The 6426-nt window shown below is 35.5% G+C and overlaps 1 pseudogene; it reads left to right on the top strand.

The window, feature by feature from the left end:
- The first annotated feature begins 846 nt into the window (after positions 1-846).
- LOC126728251 (phosphoribosylformylglycinamidine cyclo-ligase, chloroplastic-like) lies at positions 847-5418 on the top strand (annotated as a pseudogene).
- Positions 5419-6426: the final 1008 nt, after the last annotated feature.

The raw sequence follows: 6426 nt of genomic DNA, 5'->3' as shown, positions 1-6426 counted from the left end.
TTGATATGACAATTAATATGATTTGTGAATGTCAACAACTTATTAAATGCATTTTTGAAATACTTTTTATGATTGGTAATATATTTTTGTAAGCCTCAAATTGTAAAATTTATAATATTTCTAACATCATTAATTCAAATATTTGTTTATTATCTTATTGAAGTGTCATTAATCACATTCATTACTACATCGTTTCTAAGTGTTTTAGTAGTAAAATTGGTTGTACCTTTAGCATTTTTCCAAAAAAGTAAAAATCATATTATAAAATAAAAAGAATATAGTTTTGTCATAAAAAAAAAAATAATATTAAACATTAGTTAAATATTATTTAAATGATAACAAAAAAAAAACCCTCATTTAAATATATTACCTTAAGCCTCTGAATTTGTTGGCCGCCCCTGCATCTGGACTACCACTAGGTAGTAGAGGCGCACGCTACAGGGAGTTTGTAGACCTTATCTGGCACCTAATTTTTATACAGCACGTGGAGAAAGAACTGCTTGAGCTCATTGACACAATTGCTTGGTGCATGTGGTACAATAGAAATAAAACAAGGCATGGAGCCGCAAGCCAATCCAGCAGAGAGATAATCCATAAGGCCCAAGTCATACTTGAGGACTACCAGCTTCCCACCTCCGAAAGCCTCATCATAAGGAACATGCAGACACACGGTGGACCCCGCCAGATTACCCGTGGTATAAAATCAACGTGGATGCGGCTGTCTTCTCAAACACCAAGGCTGTGGGAATTGGTGTCGTTGTGCGTGACCATGAAGGTTCGGTGCTGGCAGCTCTGAGCAAGCGCATTCCACTACCACTGGGACCACTTGAAGCTGAAGTCAAAGCCATGGAAGAAGCAGTTTACTTTGCCAGAGATATTGGACTACAAGATGTTATGTTCGAGACCGACTCATCAACTATCTCAGGTGCTCTCACCGATACATCCACAGCACCAGCTACTGTTGAGGACATCATTAGGGGCACCCATCACAGCGTGCAAGATTTTCGAAGAACTCAGATACTGCATGATAGGCGACACGGAAACATAACAGCACACACTTTGGCAAATCACTCCAAAGGTATTGATACTTTTGTTACTTGGTTAGAGAAACCCCATCGTGTATTGAATCCTTTGTGTTTCAGGATGCTTTGTATTTTTCCTCTTCTTAAAAAGATTCCCGTATTTCTCATTAAAAAAAATATATAAAAATTAAGTTTCTATTATTTTCAATTAATATTTAATTTGGTTCCTACGGTTAATTCAATAATGAAAAAAATGTCTATATGGCAAATATTGTGCACAATTGTCACATGTGGTATCGGCGGTATCGGCGGCTTCGGTGGTCTTTTCCCTCTCGTTATGTATGATTTTATTTCGCTTAAAATTAACATGTTCTTGTTTTTTTGTGAAATGCTCTATTTAGTATTTTTTTTTTTTTTTTTTGGGGTTGAATTTGGGGTTAAATTGAATTGAATGTATGTGTTACAACGTGGTTATTTCTATTGTGAATAGGTTGTTGGAAAAAGGAGGTTTGTTTTGTATTAGGAACTGACTTCTGGTACGCTAGTTGTCAATCAGGACAGAAACATAGGCTTATGAATTTTTTTTTTAAATAACACGCTTCATCTTCAATTTTTCTTATTTTTAATGGGTTTATATTAGATTATAGGTGAGAGTGGTACGGTAACTTTACTTTTGTTTTTTTGCCCAAAATCCACATTACAACAACCCTTTAAATATTGAGTGAATTGTCAATTTCGTTTCTAAATTATATTTTTAGTCATAAGTTGGTCCTTCTGTCCATCGCAGACTGTAAAATAGCCATCAAGTCCAGTAAAACAGTGTAATATCGCGGCCAGTTTAGTAAATTGACAGGAATGTTATAGTTCAACGGCTTATATTTCACCTGAACTTAAACTTGAAGGTGTAATTTGGATTTTAGCCATTTTTTTCTTTTGGGACAAATAAATTATGGAGGATTTACATCTCGATTTTGTTACTTGTGTTTACTTTCTTAAGTTAATTATGGAGTAGTGATGTACTGATGTGTACTGGTGGGTGGTCCTGTTTTGATCCGAGTCCTTTGTAGTCTCAACTTCAAATTTTCTTATTATGTGTTTGGGCGAATTGTCATTTTCGTTCCTGAAGTTTGGTTTTTGTGATTTTTGTGGTTGAAATTGAACTTTTTTGTCAAGTTGGTCATCCCACCCATTGCTTTCTATAAAATTGCCGTTAATGTATAAACACATAATGTATGTGAAGAGAGGCAGTTTCATAGATGTCAATGGATGGGAGAACTAAGTTGACAGGAATAAATTGATTCACTCAAACTTGAAGTATGTACTTTGGATTAAAGCTATTTTGTGTGTTTGTGTGTGTGAATGAATTATGGTGTAATTGACAGCTCAATTTTATGACTTGTGTTTGGTTTCTTAAGTCAATTATTGAGTACTGATGTGTACCGGTGGGCAGTCTTGTTTTGACCCCAAGTCCTTTGTAGTCTCAAGCAGCATGGCTAGGACTCGTAATATTCATCCTCTTTCTATCTTGTAATTTTATCCGCTTGCATCTGTGTTTTTTAGTTTTTGGGTTTAATAAATTATCAAATGAACATGTGTTTTTTTCTGTCTTTTAGATAGATAACTTACAAGTCATATAGGTAATTCATTTGGCAATTTTAGCCAGATAAACTCTCATTTTTGTTCCTGCTAGATCCAAGCCAAGAAAACTTGAGGATAGTTGCAGATTTTTGTCTTCATTTGGTGTTCTTTAATAAGAAAATCTTGTTGTTCCATGTTGGGCCTGGTTGTTTTGAGTTTTTAAAGTTTGCTAATCTATTGTCCATGGACAGGTGATTCATACCTTGTTGCTGGTACAGATGGTGGGAACTCAACTTAAACTTGCATTTGAAACTGGAATTCATGAAACCATTGGGATTGATCCGGTAATATTTGATATAAAATTTTGTTAAATTATTTTGTTAGTATTTTTCTAATGAACTTTTTCTTGCTTCAGGTTGCAATGAGTGTCAATGACATTATTACTTCTGGAGCAAAACCACTTTTTTTTCTTGATTACTTTGCTACTAGCCACCTAGATGTTGACCTTGCTGAAAACGTACAAACAAATGTGCATAATTGGACTAGGTTGCATGGGTCACAAAAATTGTAAATGTACAAAAGCTCAAGCTGATTTGATCTTTCTGTTTTCTAATCTAGGTTATAAAAGGCATTGTAGATGGTTGCCAACAATCTGATTGTGCTCTTTTAGGAGGAGAGGTACGTGGCTTATTTTATTTTTTACCTTTTTAGTTTCTTGAAAATTTTGCTTGTGTCAATGAGTGCTCTCCATTTAATATATCATGTGGTTTACTCCCCAGGGGTAGGTCCAAAGGACCCTGCCTTGGCAATAGGTCTAAAGGATAAGGCAGTCCTAAGTATTTTGTGTTTTGACTGTGACAAATTTCTACAAGCTGTGAATTATAATGGGAGGGAAAATCATGCATCTAACTGCTTTTATAATTAGTATATTAATCTAACATCCTGTTTGTCTCCTTTTTACATTAATGGGTCTCAAATGAGATAGTACTTGGAATTAATCAGTTCAAATATTGCAAGTATCTAATGTTGGCAGATTGTACGGTATGTGAAAGAGCTAATTGCATTTTATTCGGCTTTGTGGGTTACTTCATGATTGTAGTACAAGAGGTACAGGGCTGAAGTACTTGGTTATGGAGAGGAAAGAGGAGGGGGGGGGGGGGGGGGGGAGGAGAGGGGAGCTATTTTTCTTAATAAGACAACAAATTTGAGTGTACTCATCTTGTTATACCATCCCTCTTAGAATATGATGGATGTGGCCATGGCACACTTACAGTTAGTTGATTGTAAAAATCATGTGTTCCAACATTTATGCTGCTTATTCAGTTAGACTGGACTGTGTCCTGACTGGAGAGAATTAGCTTCTTACATGGTTTTAGTGAAGTTTAATTACATTTAAAACTATAGTGGTCTTTTTCCCTTTTTTTTTTCTCCATCCCCCCTCCTATTTGCATTAAAATTAGAATGATTATGCATTTTCTTTAACCTCTAATGTGCATTTCATGGGTTTTGAATACCTTTCAGACTGCAGTGATCCCAGATTTTTATGTAGATGGTGAGTATGATCTCAGTGGTTTTGCTATTGGCATTGTAAAAAAAGATTCAGTTATTGATGGGAGAGACATTGCGGCTGGAGATGTCCTTATTGGCCTGCCATCCAGCAGCGTTCATTCTTATGGTTTCTCTCTAGTAAGACAGTTAGTGTTGTTTTCTAAAAGTCTTTACTATGCCATTATTATGATAACATCTAATGAAAAGACTTCGTTAAATATTTGAAACAGTATTTGCTAAGGTATTTCAATGTATGATGCTTTAGTCTGCCAAATTCCTTGTTGATATGTACTGCTACATTTTCACTGTGTTCTAACTCAAAGTGGCATTTCTCTGGAGCACAAACTTCCTGGTGAAGATGTTACATTAGGCGAAGCTTTGATGGCCCCAACTATTATCTATGTTAAGCAGGTTACTTATTGCCCTCTATTTTACATTATACAGTTCAATATTGTCCTGTTGCTTAGTCTGACCAATGTGTTTTCCCCTTTCCTTCAAAATTAGGTACTTGACTTAATAAGCAAGAGTGGGATAAAGGGGATTGCCCACATCACAGGTGGTGGTGGTTTCACAGAAAATATACCTTGAGTGTTTCCAAAAGGGCTTGGTGCTGTCATCCATAATAACTCCTGGGAAGTACCAAGTGTGTTTAAGTGGATTCAAGAGGTAAAATGGATTCTTTGTGTTGGAAATATTGAGAAAAGATGAAGTGATTGTTAGCAGAGTACTTCTGTCATCCTTATAGTTTTTTTTTTCATTGTCTGGTTTTCTTCAACCACCTATATATTTTTCTTAAAAACATAAATTTTTTTTTCTTACTTTTTAATTAGGCAGGAAAAATCGAGGATGCTGAGATGAGGCGGACTTTTAACATGGGCATTGGGATGGTTCTAGTTGTGAGCAAGGAAGAATCTTATAAAATACTTGAGAGCGGAAATGGAGCTTATAAAAGCATACCGGATTGGTGAGGTTGTAAGTGGTGAAGGAGTGAGCTACCATTAAATTGTTGTATCATTAGTGTTGTATGCTGGTTTTCTTTTTTTGGGGTGAAAGTTATGCTGCTTTTTCGTTTGCATTAGATGAGATGAATTATATAGTGAGTTGCAGCATAAATTTCTATTGTAATTCATGGATGAAGGAATTGGTCACATCAAAGCTGTTTTGTAGGACTTCATGACTTTTAATTACCAACAATTAGAGGTTTTGGTTGATGGCTGTGAGATTAATTATATAGTGAGTTGCAGCATAAATTTCTGTTGTAATTCATGGATGAAGGAATTGTTCACATCTAAGCTGTTTTGTAGGACTTCATGGCTTTTAATTACCAACAATTGATGGTTTTGGTTGATGGCTGTTAAAGGTCAGTTTCTCAGTTGAACATTGTACATCAGGGATGTGCTGTATGTGATAACTTCAAAATTAAAACATTCTGTGATCATGGATAAAAGCTTAATGGCTGTTAATAGTAGATTGGTATCTTCCAAGTTCTTTTACATTTTGGTCTTGCTTTAAATCATCAAGGGATAAATCATTAAAGCACCTTCAATTTAAGTTTCTATAAGATATTTATTTCTGGTTTATTTCAGGAATTAGCCAATTACCATCAAGATTAATCTGGAGCTTTAAATTTCTATACTGTTCTCAACCCCTTGCTCTGTTGGTTGTGAAGGATAACCAGAATAGTTATAGACTGGCTACTGGAGTTTGTAGGAAAACACAAATCTAAATCTCTCAATTTATTACCATGAAGGTGTAATTGATCTAGCAATCAAAATAGTGTCAAAGATCCAGTCAAAATGTGAGATGCGCATATTAGCTTTGTTCCCTCTCCACCCAAAAAATTAATAATAAATAAATAAAATAAACTCACAATTAAAGGATAGAAAAGAAGAGAAAAAAGAGAGGATAGGAAATGAAGACTTGGTGGGTACTCTTTCAATGGTTGCCCTTATTCTCAACATGCTCTTTTCGCCTTCAAATTTTGTCCTGATACTGCTCTCTTACAGTTTCTGACTGTCACAGTGACATTCCTAGCAACTTTTGGGCTTTCATTGTCAAATCCCCTAATTTCCCACTCAGGTTCTTCAGCGAAAGATCTTTCTGTTCTACTGTTATTATCTATCCGGCGGGAAAAACCACTATCACTTCTTGCACAGTCATCTTGTAAATGCTTCCATTCTCTCTCATGAGCCAATGACCACCATTTATCTTGTCTAAGAAGGGGTGCTCTCCTTCCATTTACCAGTGGTGTACCTACGAAATTCTGCGTATTGAACAT

This window comes from Quercus robur, chromosome 5 (genome assembly GCF_932294415.1).
Source record: "Quercus robur chromosome 5, dhQueRobu3.1, whole genome shotgun sequence".
Lineage (NCBI taxonomy): Eukaryota > Viridiplantae > Streptophyta > Magnoliopsida > Fagales > Fagaceae > Quercus > Quercus robur.
The sequence above is the reverse complement of the archived record's forward strand: the minus strand, read 5'-3'. Positions and strand labels throughout refer to the sequence as shown.